The following is a 16,237-nucleotide window of genomic DNA, read 5'->3' as shown; positions in this document are numbered from 1 at the left end:
ACCCCCGATCAGAGACGATGTCAGTAGGAAGTCCATGGAGCCGGAAAATGTGCTGAATAAATAAGACGGCCAAATTTCGAGCAGAAGGGAGTCTGGGTAACGGAATAAAATGAGACATCTTACTAAACCGGTCTACCACGACCCAAATGGTATTGTGTCCTGAAGAAAATGGCAGATCCACTATAAAGTCCATGGACAAGTGCGTCCATGGTTTTGCAGGAATGGCCAAAGGAACCAACTGGCCTACCGGACGAGTCCTGGGAATTTTGTTTCTGGCACAAACATCACAAGGGCCACCATACCGAACGTGAAAGAATTTCCAACGTTTTGAAGACTCCAGGATGTCCAGCGGTCTGATTATTGTGTGCTTCCGCCAGGACTGCCTTCCTAAGATGCACTGGGACAAACAAGCATCCTACTGGAGTATTATCAGGAGCCAATTTCTGAAATCTTTGTAGGGTGCAGCTTAGGTCTTGGGTTAACCCAGCATGAATCACGGACATGGGAACAATAGGTTCTGGACTAGTAATCGGAGTATGATGTGCCAGGAAACTTCTGGACAGGGTGTCTGCTTAGACATTTTTAGCACCAGGACGGTAGGTGATTATAAAGTTGAACCGAGTGAAGAACAGTGACCAACGAGCCTGTCGGGGGTTCAGTCGTTTGGCTGACTGTATATACTGTAGGTTCTTATGATCTGTTATAACGGAGATCTGATGTGCAGCGCCCTCCAAACAATGTCGCCATTCCTCAAAGGCCCATTTAATTGCCAACAGTTCTCGGTTTCCCACGTCATAATTGGTTTCTGCTGAAGAGAACTGACGGGAAAAAAAGGCACACGGATGTAAGCAGCGGGTCCGGGTATCCTTTTGTGACAGGATGGCCCCAGCACCGACGTCCGAGGTATCTACCTCAAGAATGAATGGTAGCTTAGGATCCGGGTGTCTGAGGATTTGAGCAGACAAAAAAGCTTTCTTCAGGGTTTCGAAAGCAGTTATTGCCTGTGGTGACCAAGCAACTGGATCACTTCCCTTGCGGGTCAAGGTGACGATAGGAGCCACGATATCAGCAAAGCCTCCAATAAATCTCCTGTAATGACTGGCAAATCCCAAGAATCTCTGGACCGCCTTGAGGTTATTTGGTTGTACCCAATCCAGGATTGCTTGGACCTTGGTTGGATCCATGGAGAAACCTTCTGAGGAGATTATGTAACCTAGAAAGGATACCTTCTGGACTTCGAACTCGCATTTCTCGAGTTTAGCGTAGAGATGATGTTCCGGCAATTTCTGTAGGACTTGTCTGACATGACCCTGGTGCACTGACAACGATTCTGAATAAATGAGGATGTCGGCCAAGTAGACAACAACAAAGAGTCCCAGAAACTCACGTAACACCTCATTAATCAAATCCTGGAATACTGCAGGGGCATTACTAAGGCCAAACGGCATGACCAGATATTCGTAGTGGCCCGAGAGCGTGTGGAATGCCGTCTTCCACTCATCACCTGCTCTAATACGTATGAGGTTATAGGCACTTCAAGGATCAATCTTTGTAAAGATAGTTGCCCCTCTTAATTGGTCAAAAAGTACAGAGATGAGAGGAAGAGGATAGGTGTTTTTAACCGTAATAAGATTCAGGCCCCGGTAATCGATACAGGGTCTAAGTCCACCATCCTTCTTGGATACAAAGAAGCACCCTGCTCCTACTGGGGACTTGGATGGCCTGATGAAGCCTTTCTCCAGGTTTTCGTCAATATATTCTTGCATGGATTTGATCTCTGGACCAGAGAGAGAGTACAAGCGTCCCTTGGGTAATTTAAGCTCAATGGCACAGTCGAAATCCCGGTGTGGTGGTAGAGTGTCAGCATCCTTTTTGGAGAAAACATCCCAGAAGTCATGATACTGTGAAGGGAGCTGCTCCGGAATAGGCTGAATCACACGCAGAGGTAGTGTCAAGCAAGACTGTGTACAACGAGAGCTCCACTGGACAATTTCTCCTTTTACCCAATCCATGACAGGGTTATGGCGGGATAGCCAGGGGTGGCCCAGAATCAAGGGAACTGACGGACATTCGATAAGGAGGAAGACTATGGTTTCTGAATGGAGAGCGCCAATGTTCAACTGTAGTGGTGGGGTCTCCCAGGTAATCTTCCCGCCTGGCAATGGACTACCGTCTAAGCCACATACCGTAATTGCCGATTGGAGTTTATTTCGCGGAATCCCAGCAGAGCAGGCAAACTCGATGTCAAGGAAGTTGCCTGCAGCTCTACTATCAATGAAGGCCGATAGGTTCACCGAGCCGGCACTAGACGTGAGTTGTGCAGGGATTAACACAGCATTTTTTGAGGAAACGATTTGCAGACCTAGGTGAACCTTCCTCTCGTTCCCTAGGCATGTCCTTTTCCCGGCTTATTAGGGCAGGAACGGGAGAAGTGGCCCTTAGTGCCACAATAAAGACATAAGCCTTGTGATCGCCTCCTGTCTCTCTTTTCAGGGGAGAGACGATATGCTCCAAGTTGCATAGGCTCCTCGTCATCCGTGACAACAGAATCAAGGCAGATGGAGGAGAAGATGCCTCCTTCTCAGATTTGCGTTCCTTAATCCTTCTGTCAATTTTGATGGCGAGGTGCATCAGATCCTCCAATGAGGTAGGAGTCGGGTATTGCACCAAAGAGTCTTTAATCTGTTCCGACAGACCTAGGCGGAACTGACTACGTAAGGCAGGGTCATTCCATCCACTATCAGGTGACCATCTACGAAATTCAGCGCAGTATTCCTCTGCCGAGCGCCGACCTTGTTTCAAGGCCCGTAGATGAGCTTCAGCGGAGGCCATACGGTCCACGTCATCATATAGTAGACCTAATGCCTCGAAGAAAGCGTCTACTGACTGCATGGCAGGACTGGTCTGCGGCAAGGAAAACGCCCAGGACTGGGGGTCACCCTGTAGAAGGGAAATGATAATCCCGACTCTTTGCTGCTCTGAACCGGAGGAGCGGGGTCTCAACCGAAAATAGAGCTTGCAGCTCTCCCTGAAATTCCGGAACAGGGATCTATTTCCGGAGAACCGGTCCGGTAAATTCATTTTGGGTTCACAGATGGGATCTAGAGTGGATGGCGAGGTCTTTGCAAGTTCCTCCTGGACAGACATACGCTCAGCCAATCCCTGCATCATCTGGTACATGGACTCTACATGGCCTGCTAAGGCTTGCGCCGTAGACGGTGTGGATCCGCTTCCATCCATCACAACCTCGTCTCAGTGGGCCGGTTATAATGTTAGGAACCCCTCCAGCCGGCACAACACAACCCGGAATCTACTCTGCCAATCAGGTGTTCACTGGAGCCCCTGGTGGTGGGGACAGACTGGGCCGCAGACTGACAGAGGGTCGTGAAGTGTGTACCAGCTGGGGAGAACCCAGGCAAGCGGAGTGAGGTCCACGCAGAGGTCAAGGGCCGGCAGCAGACAACAGTACCAGTAAACAAGCCGAGGTCAGGGGTCACAAGAGGATAGCAGAAACGGTACACAGGCCAGAGATCTGGGTCACAGGATACACAAGCGAAGTCCAATTCAAAGTCAAGGGTCATACACGGGAAATCTGTAGCGATTCAGAAGACAGGAACGAGAACAAGCAGGTCAGCAGACTGGAGTGCAGAAGCTATAACCGGCAATGAGGCAGCAGACCTCATTGCCTTACATACACAGTTGGCCCAATCAAAACTTACATGCACCCCTGCAGACTAATGAGAAACATAGCACCAGACCAATCAGGGCTAGTCCCTGATAGGTGCACACAGATGCAGGCTAATGCCTGTAACTAGTCCCCTTTAATTAGCCCACAGGCTGTGTCCTCTTTTGCGCATGCACCCGGCTTCCAACACCGCCGGGACGCAGCGCTATATGACAGGCGTCCGGCCATTGCCTTGGCGACGGCCGGGTAGGAAGGGGAAGTGACGTCCCGGTCATCATGGTGACGGCCGGAACGCTGGGGCAGGCAGGAAGCTGTGAGTACCGCCGCGGCTCGTGTCAGTATGATGGGACTGGTGGTTTCTGTGTCCTCTGTCAGTGTCTGTCACATAGATATTCTGATCACTGCTGAGTGGAACTAATATATGTTACACATCTAAAATATATATTTCTGGTAATTCCTATGGCTAATCCAAGCTTGTCCTCTATTACAGTCCCCAATACACCATCTGTTGTCATTTACGTTGCCTATTCCAGGTCCCAGTGTCCTTTGGTGAGGTGGCAGTGTATTTCTCAGAGGACAATGACGCCATCTAGAGGAGTGGCAGAAAGATCTCTACAAGCAGGTCATGCAGGAGAACCTGGAAGTTGTGTTGTCATTGGGTAAGGAACTGAGTATAGAGCAGATGCTGTGCTGTGATTGGGTAACGAGCTGGGAATAGAATGAAGTCTGTGCTGTGATTGGGTAACAAGCTGGGCATAGAGTGGAGGCTATGTTGTGATTGGGTAAGGGACAGGGTATAAAGTGAAGGCTGTGCTGTGATTGGGTAATGGACTGGGTATAGAGTGCAGGATGTGCTGTGATAGGGTAAGATATTATATATAGAGTGGATATTGTGCAGTGATTATTGGGGAGATGTAAATTATAAAGTAGAACCAGATGGATGGTGGTTGGCATTGGGGTACTATTATAGTGCACCAAGACCGTGTTCTACATAGCATAATAACACGTACAAGTTCTCTGATTATTCCGTGTCTGATGGATCCCCCGAAAAATTGTCCTAAATGTTTCAGCTGATTCTCTGACTCACTTTACTAAAGTCTCTAAATAATCCCCTGTGATAAACGTGACAGGAGGGTTTGTGGCTCTGCAGAAGCTGGTTCAACCTCTTGGAGCTTCCGCTAGATCTCTAAAGCTGGGTACACACTTCACTGTTTTCTTCCAATAATCGGCTCAATCAGCCGACATACGACCGCTCGTTCAAAAGTCGGGTCAGTGTGTGCAGTGACACGATGGGCGAAAGTCTGCCCAAATGGACGATTCTCGCCTCATTTGGTTGGTCGTACCGTTTAATATTTTCATTCCAATCTCGTTTCCGCTGTGTAGTGTGCATAAACTTCCGACAGATCCACGACGATCCTCCGATACTTCCTCGACCTGGGGGGCGTGTGTATGTAAATTTTTATGTCAATCCCAGCACCACGTGGTGCGGAATCCACACATCACTGTGTTTTGTATCGATGTATATTGCACCTGTCTGGCTGCAGACCATTACACTTGTGCAAAGCACGTGTGTTATTACTCTTTGCGTCTATGTAGGCAATGTATTCATACTTACTCTTTATACACTTATACCTTTATAACCTAATTAAGCTATATTAACCTTTATTAACTTATAATTGTGAATTACCCAGAATAAACCACATAGTGTTCAAGCAACATTTTTATTGCAAGAAAAAGGTACAAAAATTTTAACACACACAGCTGTCAGAAAGATCCGCATGAGAAGTGAGCGCGCCCAAACCAATCAGAGCGCAGAGTACTGCAGAGTATTATTTTTAAGGTATTTTTAAAGGTGCTACTGGTTTGTGGCAGAACAGGTCTTGATGTTTCTATTCCCTTTGATTTCTTTATCTACGAAACAAGGAAATAAAATATGTTTATAATTTAACTTCTATATCTGTAATTTATATTCTACGACATAAATACTCTCATTTTCTCTCCTTTCACACTGCTCGAGATCAGTTTATATTTATATTTTGGTCCCTGTGGCGAAATCGCAATAATAGCGAGCTTAACCTCCGAGCATTCTGGAAAACAGGCGCCATTTTGGTTATTATAACGGTACAGGTATGTGCCCAAAGCATTTACATGTCTACACATGTTCACTGAAATACCTTTGTGTAGAACTTCTTTAGTATATCTCTTAACCACTTGATCTCCTCCTAGATCTGTTTGTTTTCTATTTAGAGAAGTGTTTGATGGTGGAGAAACCTTTGTATGCTCATCACAATTTCTGTTTTTAGTCTTAGGAAACGACAATGCAAGATGGTCTTTATAAGCCTGGCTGATAACAGAGGACAATGGCTTGTACTGACTTACATAACAATGCTATAAAGTCCTGTCATTGTATTGTATCATTTACAAATACAGAGGCAGAAGGAATCTAATTAATTAACTAGATTGTAACAAGTTTAATGTAACCCCCCTATCCAGTAAGAAGCACTAATCCCCTCCCTGGTCATCGCTGTATCTCTCCTCCGCCACCACCATACAGTGAGGTGTGTTTTACTCGCTGTGTTATATCACCTTTTTAACCTATCACTCTCCTCCAGTGTAGTACATTCCTCATTTAAACACGCTCTTATCTCTCCTATCCTCAAAAAAACCAATCTTGACCCCACCTGTTGCCAACTATCGCCCCATCTCACTTCTCCCCTTCGCCTCCAAACTTCTTGAGCGGATAGTCTGCTGTCGCTTCACCAGATATCTCTCGGACAATTCCCTCCTTGACCCTTTCCAATCTGAATACCGCCCCCTCCACTCTACTGAAACTGCCCTGGCCAAAGTTACCTACGACCTCCTATCAGCCAAATCCAAGGGTCACTTCTCCTTACTCATCCTCCTTGACCTCTCCGCGGCCTTTGACAGTGGACCACCCCCTCCTGCTGCAAACTCTCCTCTCTCTCGGCCTCTCCGGTTCTGTTCACGCCTGGTTCTGCTCCTACCTCGCTAACCGCACCTTCTCTGTCTGTACCTCCACCCCCTCCCCTCTCCCGGTAGGAGTCCCCCAGGGCTCTGTCCTCGGCCCCCTACTCTTTTTGCTCTACACTTCCTCCCTCGGTGCACTTATCTCCTCCTTTGGTCTTCAGTATCACCTTTATGCTGACGACATTCAACTCTACATCTCTTCCCCTGATCTCTCTTCCTCCCTCCTCTGTTGTGTATCTGACTGCCTCTCAGCCATCTCCTCCTGGATGTCCTCGCACTTTCTCAAAATTACCATCTCTAAAACTGAATTCATTGTCTTTGCTCCCCCCAGACTCCCATCCCACCACAACCTCTCTATCGTTGTTAATAACACAATCATCTCCTCTGTCACCCAACTTCGCTGCCTGGGTGTCACCCTCGACTCCTCTCTCTCTTTTGCCCCCCATGTCCAATCCCTTGCCCAAGCCTGTCGATTCCAACAGCGCAACATCGCCCGCATCCGACCTTTCCTCTCACAAGACGCCACCAAAACTATCATCCACGCACTAATTTTCCGCCTCGACTACTGCAACCTTCTCCTCACTGACCTCCCCCTCTCTCATCTCGCCCTCCTCCGCTCTGTACTTAATGCAGCTGCTAGACTCATCTTCCTCTCACACTGCTCCTCCTCTGCCTTGCCTCACACTGGCTCCCCATCCCCTACAGAATCCTCTTCAAACTCCTTATTACCACTTACAGGGCTCTCTCCCAGTCTACTGCCCCTTATATCTCTAACCTCCTCACCATTCACACTCCTGCCCGCTCCCTGCGCTCTGCTAATGACCGTCGCCTCTCCTCCACTCTGATTACCTCTTCCCACTCCAGAATACAAGACTTCTCCCGAGCTGCCCCTCTGCACTGCAATGACCTCCCTCGCTCCATCGGTCTCTCACCCAGTCTCTGCTCCTTCAAACGAGCACTCAAAACTCACCTGTTCCTTAAAGCCTACCAACCATCCACTTAACCCCTTATCTACTCTGCTCGCTCTCCCCTCTCTCCCCTGGCATCACCAGCTCCCTCTCGTGTCTGATTTGTCCACCCTCCCTTAGGATGTAAGCTCGTTTGAGCAGGGCCCCTCTCCCCTCCTGTCTCCATACCTGTTCTTCTGCTCCGTCCTTACTCCATATATCTGCCCGGAGTTTCTGAAGCATTGATACTTTGTTTATTATTCTGTACTGTTTAACCCTGTATGGTCTACTGTTTGTACTATGTACGGCGCTGCAGAAACCTTGTGGCGCCTAACAAAAAAATGATAATAATCATAACAAAGGTGGCTTTCCATACATTTGCAAATGTGTGCAACTGAGACTTCTCCATTCTTATGTACAAGTAGAAATGGCAGCTCCTTTGCTGGCTATAGCAGTGTGCTGGGGGATTTTCTCTGTATTTGTTCCTTTCAGGATAACTCACCCTTTCAAGCTGCTATGAGCCTATAATTTGATTGAGCAACTTCTGTATTGTTTATATCATAACGTGTAGAATAAAATAAAAGTATCACATTTTCTGCAGGATACCAGTATGGCTGGGCCTCTCCCACACTAAGGCTCTTTACCGGAGATGACACGTGTATTGTACATTATACTGCAGCCCAATTGGGTAAGAGACCATTTATTGCACATCTCAATACTTAATAAACTTGCACAATTTTAGACGGGTGTCTTGTAATTTAGGGAAATAACAAGTGTTTTTGTATTCATACTATTTCAGCAGAACTCAGATTGTCTTTAGACCGTTTTCTTTTCTCCTTGAGAACACTGGTTAACTCTCATTTTATTGCCAACAGTAATAGTGATTTTGGGGTAACTTTGTGGTGCTGATTCCGAATAGGACATAGATTTTGCTAGATTGGCTCTAGTTTTTGAGATAACTGGTACCCCAATGTTCTGGTAGATTCCCATATACATGTGTTATGGCTCGGTTTCCTATACATTAATAAAAAAAAACTACTTTCATTTTTGAATTCAGCAACCACAAAATACCCTAAATCTCTTCAAATATCCTTAGCAACTAAACAAAAAATGTTTATTTGTTGGGCTGTGTAATAGAAGAGGGTTATGATGCCGTATTTTTTAAGGTGAGACATGGAGGTGGCGTCTTAAATTTCCGAATTGTCATTTCAGAGACTGAGCCACACGGCAGCGCAGAGAAGATGACATGGAAAGAGGGAGACGGAACGGATCAAACCTTCCACAACATTTCTTACAGCTGTCCGGAATGTCTGATGAACGGAGATGTCCCATGTGACCATAGGAGACCACCATGGAGTAGGAGAGTTCTCCCATGGAAGCAGGTGTTTGGCAACTGGTCTCACCTTGCGGCACACAAGCAGAACCATGATCAGGAGAAGGTTCAGAATCAACACATAAGTGAGGCGGTGAAGCATCAGGTTCCTTTGATTGTCCCGCAGCCCGTTCAGCCCACAGGACGAATGTTCAAGTGTAATAACTGCGATAAAACCTTCAGTAACCTCTCAGTCCTCTCTCTGCATCAGAGAACACACAGCGGTGAGAGGCCCTTTGAGTGCTTCGAATGCGGGAAGAGTTTCATGAAGAGGTCTCAGCTGGTCGTACACAAGAAATGTCATATAGAAGAAAGACCGTTCAAGTGCACAATGTGTGAGAAGAGCTACAACCAACAATCAAAGCTGAAGGAACATCACAGGACGCACACCGGGGAAAAACCTTTCAAATGTACGGAGTGTGGATAGAGCTTCACCAAGAGGTTGCATCTAACGGAGCATTTGAGGATTCACAGCGGGGAGAAGCCACAAAAGTGCAACCAGTGTGATAAGACGTTCCATTACCCGTCCAATCTGGTGGAGCATCAGAGAACTCACAGCGGGGACAGGCCGTACCAGCGCACGGAGTGCGAGAAGAGGTTTATCAAAATGTCCAAACTCATTGTCCACCTCCACATTCACACCGGTGAGAAGCCGTACAAATGCACGGAGTGCGACAAAAGCTTCAGCCAACAGTCTAACCTTGTGGTTCACCAGCGGACTCACACCGAGAGAGGCCCTTTAAATGCAACGACTGTGAGAAGAGCTTTAGTTATCACTACGCTCTTATAGTCCACCAAAGAACGCACACAGGAGAAAAGCCTTACAAGTGCTCTCTGTGCAATAAAGCCTTCAGCCAGCAATCTAATCTTAAACTCCATCTGAAAGTCCACGACCCACAACCTTAAAACGACAGATATGTACAAGAAAACATCCCAGGATGAGTTGCCAGCGTCACCTTCGAACCACCCGTTCCAGTGCTCTAACGGACAATACGGAGTTTAGGCTTCTGTCCCTGGTGCCACCTACAGCCAATTTTGTGAACGTTCCAGATGTCATGGAGGAAGGTAAGGACACTTGCCTTCCTTGGTCTCCACTGAGTCAGTATTTAGGAGCTCTCTTGCCTCCAGATAAGCAGTATATTTGCAGTGAGTGCAACAAGTGCTTCCTGGAAAAGCCAAAGCTTGTTGTTCACCTGAGGACGCACACTGGAGAGCGGCCCTTCAAGTGCTCCCAATGTGACAAGACCTTCATCCAATGGTCCCATCTAGTGGAGCACAGGAAGACACACACAGCAGATAGGCCGAACATGTGCACGGAGTGTGGCAAGTGTTTTATCAAAATGTCCAAGCTGACCATCCATCGCAGAATACACACAGGCGAGCGGCCGTATACCTGCGCAGAATGTGGGAAACAGTTCAGCCAGCAATCTAACCTGGTGGTCCACCAGCGGATTCATACGGGGGAGAGACCCTTCAAGTGCACAACGCGTGAAAAGACATTTCGTTACCAGTCGGCTCTCAGTAAACATCGGTGGCATCACACGTGCGAGACGTAGACATCCCACTGGGATCGGACACACTGACATGTTACAGGACTTGTAATGAATTGTAAGGACCAGTTAAGATATGTACATAATAACCACATATAAAAAAATATACATGTAATTTGATATGTAAAAGTTTAGCAGAACTGAAGATATGTCAGATAACTGTTGTACTATACAGAGATGATTTTTATTACTTTGCAGAAAATGTATCAAGCTGTGTTTTTTGTTTTTTTAAAGCACTGCACATCGCTGGGTCCAAATGCAAATCGCTGGTGATTTCTGGCGGTTTCAACTCACCTAACCGGCCGGCGGTTTAGTCAACATCGCCAGAAAAAGGCTGGTTCTGACAGGTGAGAGAGCTCAAACTGCGCGCTGCCTGCGCTATCTCGCCATCTATACCATAAGACGAGGCAACATTGACTTATGCATCATTTAATGATTATGGGGGCACAATTTGTTTACTGTTAGCTTATTGTGGCAAAATTAATTTATAATTAACGTAAAGGGCAAAAGTATAATTAAATTATAAAGGGAACAATAATTAATTATGACAGGACAACACTTATTATTTAATAATGGGGGCACAATTTATATTTCACATTGTGGCACTACAAGTGCCAGCATGCACTTGCACCCAAGTATGCAGTATAAATTGTGCCCCATCATGAAATAATAAGTGCTGACCCTGCAGAATGAATTAATGTCCAATTTAGAAGTTAAGTAATATTGCCCCTTTAATTTATTAATTTTGCCCTCATAAGTTAATTATAAACCAAGTTTGTCCCCTTAATCAATAAATAATTCTTGCCCCATAATACTTATGTCAATGGTTCCTCCTCTTATGTTCTGAATGGAGACACAGCTGCCGTTTCTGCCGTTGGTTTATGAAACCGCTGCTCGGTACACCTAACGCTGTGTATTCTTACTATGGCGAAATGCTGAGACAGCAGTTTGTAATACGGCGCCACTGAACATAGTGATCGCCCAGCGGTTTTCTATCAGAACGTCCTTTCATACGTTCATAAACCAGCAGTTTTCCAATGCGCAGCGAGATACTTTCCCCCTTGTAGTGTGAATATCAGCTGGAGGAGAGGCTGATCCGTGAGGTCACCCAGAGCCTATAATGGTGAATAAGGACAACAGACTGTGGACACTGACAGAAACCAGCAACTCAATGTCTGGGGGATAAGTACATGTTCTGCACACGTAGTATTACCAGCGAGTGACACCACAGCTCACTGTAAGGAGAACCAGAGAGGGGTCAGAGGTGGGAAACCTCATAAAGGGAAGGGAAAGGTTTGGAAAAAAAAAAGATGTCTTAGAAGCAACCTAAATAATATGTATAAATCTATGCAAGAACAATAGAAAGATTGGTTTAATTAACTTTTCATACCAAGGATCATACAGAACAAACTGACTTATCAGTTTTTGAAAGAAGGAACATAGAATTTGACGGCAGATAAGAACCACTTGGCCCATCTAGTCTGCCCATATTATAACCTATGGTGACCTCCATCCCAACCCTATTTGATCCTTAGTTCTTTATAAGGATATCCTTATATCTATCCCAAGCATGTTTACATTGCTCTACTGTATTATCCTCTACCACCTCTGATGGGAGGCTATTCCACTTATCCATCATCATCATCATTATTTATATAGTGCCACTGATTCCGCAGCGCTGTACAGAGAACTCACTCACATCAGTCCCTGCCCCATTGGAGCTTACAGTCTAAATTCCCTAACACACCGACAGACAAAGAGAGACTAGGGTAAATTTGTTAGCAGCCAATTAACCTACTAGTATGTTTTTGGAGTGTGGGTGGAAACCAGAGCACCCGGAGGGAACCCACGCAAACACGAAAAGAACATACAAACTCCTCACAGATAAGGAGAACTCATTACCCCAGTGCTGTAAGGCAGAAGGGCTAACCACTTAGCCATCGTGCTTATCCACTACCCTTTCTGTGAAGTAGTTTTTCCTCATATTTCCTCTGACCCTACTTCCCCCAGTGTCAGTGCATGTCCTTGTGTTCAGTGACAGAACTGGAGGACATGGCAGCTTCTTACTTTGTAATTATGCAGGAGTACAATGGGGGAACAAAGTTGTTCCCACTCCAGCTCTTTCTGCCCCCGACACCCAGGACCTGCCCCAGCTCTGTCTGCCCCCGACACCCAGGACCTGCCCCAGCTCTTTCTGACCCCGACACCCAGGACCCGCCCCAGCTCTGTCTGCCCCCGACACCCAGGACCCGCCCCAGCTCTTTCTGACCCCGACACCCAGGACCTGCCCCAGCTCTTTCTGACCCCGACACCCAGGACCTGCCCCAGCTCTGTCTGCCCCCGACACCCAGGACCTGCCCCAGCTCTATCTGCCCCCGACACCCAGGACCTGCCCCAGCTCTTTCTGACCCCGACACCCAGGACCTGCCCCAGCTCTGTCTGCCCCCGACACCCAGGACCTGCCCCAGCTCTTTCTGACCCCGACACCCAGGACCTGCCCCAGCTCTTTCTGACCCCGACACCCAGGACCTGCCCCAGCTCTGTCTGCCCCCGACACCCAGGACCTGCCCCAGCTCTTTCTGACCCCGACACCCAGGACCTGCCCCAGCTCTATCTGCCCCCGACCCCCAGGACCTGCCCCAGCTCTATCTGCCCCCGACACCCAGGCCCTGCCCCAGCTCTATCTGCCCCCGACACCCAGGCCCTGCCCCCAGCTCTATCTGCCCCCCGACACCCAGGACCTGCCCCGGGCCCTCTGTATTAGGCAGTATAGCGCCGCACAGGATGACGGGAGATGTAGTTCTCCTGGCTCCTCCCACCATACAGCCACCTCACCAGGAGACTACAGCTCCCAGTGATGCATCGCGGAGACTCCGCGCCCTCCCCTGACAACCTCCGGGCATCGCATTAGGCAAATGATCCGGTGAGTGGGGGGCGGGGGTGTGACGGCCCCTCTGTGGCTGCTGCTCTCTCCGCCCACTTCCTGTCATCCCGGGGAGCGGACACAATAGGACGGACACCCCGAGACGGGCGGCCCGAGAGCTGGAGGCAGCATGTCCGAGCGAGGTGAGCGGCGGCCCGTGGCCCCACCAACCGGGAGCGGGGCCCCACATCCACCACCAACCGGACCCCCGACAGGGCCCCCACCACCCCCGATACCGGGGACCCACATCCACTACCCCCGGGACCCGGACCCCCCCACATCCACCACCTGGGGCCCCTGCTTCCCCCTCCATATATTTAGTACCTGAGGCTGCACCCACAGCTGAGAGCACCCCCATGCCTTACATCCAGCACCTGAGGCTGCACCCCTCCACCATTCATCCTGAGGCTCTTCTTCTCCCCCTCTTGCTGACAGTCCTCCACCATTCATCCTGAGGCTGCACCCTCTTGTGACAGCTCCTGGTCCTTCAACACCCCCCTTACTGCCAGCACAAGATCCATCCCATGCACCCCCTTCCCCTGTACCCCTTCTATATGTAGTATGTAAATGCTGCTTGAGACCCCCACCAACATGACACACTATATGTAGATCTGTGACATGATACTAGTATGTTGTACACACTATATGTAGATCTGTGACATGACACTAGTATGTTGTACACACTATATGTAGATCTGTGACATGACACTAGTATGTTGTACACACTATATGTAGATCTGTGACATGACACTAGTATGTTGTACACACTATATGTAGATCTGTGACATGACACTAGTATGTTGTACACACTATATGTAGATCTGTGACATGACACTAGTATGTTGTACACACTATATGCAGATCTGTGACATGACACTAGTATGTTGTACACACTATATGCAGATCTGTGACATGACACTAGTATGTTGTACACACTATATGCAGATCTGTGACATGACACTAGTATGTTGTACACACTATATGTATATCTGTGACATGACACTAGTATGTTGTACACACTATATGCAGATCTGTGACATGACACTAGTATGTTGTACACACTATATGTAGATCTGTGACATGACACTAGTATGTTGTACACAAGCACTGCCTGTCACCATACACTGGTTATGTGCTGTACATGAGATTGTCTGAACTTATTATTCATGCACCAATTTCCAGTTCATCATCGCACTAATGCTGTGAACAATTCTGTATCATCTACTAAGTGTAGAGTCTGCTGGCAAATTTAGTGGATTATGGATGATGATGATCTAGGGAGGGGGGAAGGGTGCTGTCTCCTAAACCTGAAGGAGAACGTGACAGAAACTTGTTGAAAGAAAGGTCCTGGCTGGGTGCTGCCGGATCTGAGAGAGGATCTGAGACCCTGGATCTGTCAGATTGTTCATTTGTTGTAGAATGTAAACACAGATGTGGGCCGCAGAGCATACAATCCAGCCTGTAGTGACTCTCTATACTCAATCTGCTATCAGGAAGTGGGAGCGTAACCAATGACAACCCCCCCACCCCCCTATTGTAGTGCTCCCGCACAAATGGGGGCATTTATCATTGTTGACAGGTGTCCTACTTTGCAATGCATGAATCTTCCCCACAAAGTATGATCAGCAGATAGTGAGGACTCTACTCCTCTAATTCCAGCAGCAGGAGCTTCTCTATTTTGGGGTTTTTTACAGTAGCTGAGATGTGGCTGATACAATGTTATACAACTCATGTGAAATAACCAATTAGACACAACTACTGTGTGTCAGTTGTTGCATTTACCAAAACACTTGGGGTCATTTACAACCTAGTAAAACTGCCGTCCCACAGTGCTGTTTTGTGAGGTCGTACCCCTACAGTCGTTCCCAAGATTGCGGCCCTGATGGTGGCAGTAACTGCAGGATCAGGTGTGACCCTATGAATTATAAGAAGGCGTCTGCCCTGAAATAACAGTATTTTGTTTTGCAGGATGATATTATATAAACATGATACTTTTGCTAAATGTAAGGTAGCGTGTTCCTGGGAAACCCTGCATCCTTCTAGTGGTGAAAAATGTGCATTAACGTCCTCTCTCCGTGATGCAACTTTTTTTCTTTGTTTTACAAGTGCATTATTTTTATTTTATTTATATAAATGCCCCAAATGAATAAACATTTTACAGCACTAGATCAGTAGATTGTTTTGAGTGAGAATATAGTTACTGTAGTAACGTGTACATGTTTGTACGTGGGCACATCCAGGGTTTAGGGCCATCTGAGGCTTCTCCCGCTATTGTAGAACATTAAGTTAAAGCATATTGGAGATCCCCAGGTTCGCTGGAGTAGACAGCGTGGAAAAGGGACTGAAACCAAGTTGTACCGACACTTCAGTTAATGGTTCTATGGCAGTTGTTGTCCTGAGCATATAATCTATTATTTTGTGTACACTCTTTAGTGGTTACACAGTCTGTCCATCAAATTCAGCCTTCTAGAAATTCTAATTGTGTTGATCCAGAAGAGGGAAAGTCACCAATGCCACAGTTCTATAGAAACACTGTAGACGTTACGGCGTCCTGCACTTCACCTGTGGATCTTTTTATAACTCCTCCACGTTCTTGTGAAATGCAACATCTGTCATCGGGGGTCTCGTCCATCACAGTTGGGGGGGGGGGGTGCTGGGGGCTGGGGGCTGGGGCTGGTGACTGTTAAAGGCTGTGATGGAGCGACACTTGTTGTGTATACAGCACTCTGTTGTGGGTCTCTCTGTACTCCATGTCTGAGAGGTGCTGTGTCC

At 47.4% G+C, this 16,237-nt stretch overlaps 1 protein-coding gene and 1 pseudogene across 7 annotated transcripts in view; both read left to right on the top strand.

Moving 5' to 3' along the window:
- Window positions 1-2,702: 2,702 nt before the first annotated feature.
- On the top strand, window positions 2,703-10,738 carry LOC142159406 (uncharacterized; annotated as a pseudogene).
- Window positions 10,739-13,446: 2,708 nt separating this feature from the next.
- Window positions 13,447-16,237, top strand: part of LOC142159384 (uncharacterized) — a 42,802-nt gene continuing 40,011 nt past the window's right edge. For all 7 annotated transcript variants that reach the window (XM_075214232.1, XM_075214231.1, XM_075214233.1 and 4 more), the window contains exon 1: window positions 13,447-13,608. The gene's annotated coding sequence lies outside the window, so the exon portion shown is untranslated. The remainder of the gene's footprint in view (window positions 13,609-16,237) is intronic.

This window comes from Mixophyes fleayi, chromosome 5 (assembly GCF_038048845.1).
Source record: "Mixophyes fleayi isolate aMixFle1 chromosome 5, aMixFle1.hap1, whole genome shotgun sequence".
Lineage (NCBI taxonomy): Eukaryota > Metazoa > Chordata > Amphibia > Anura > Limnodynastidae > Mixophyes > Mixophyes fleayi.
Note: the sequence above shows the minus strand (reverse complement) of the source record. Positions and strands in the feature narration are given on the sequence as shown.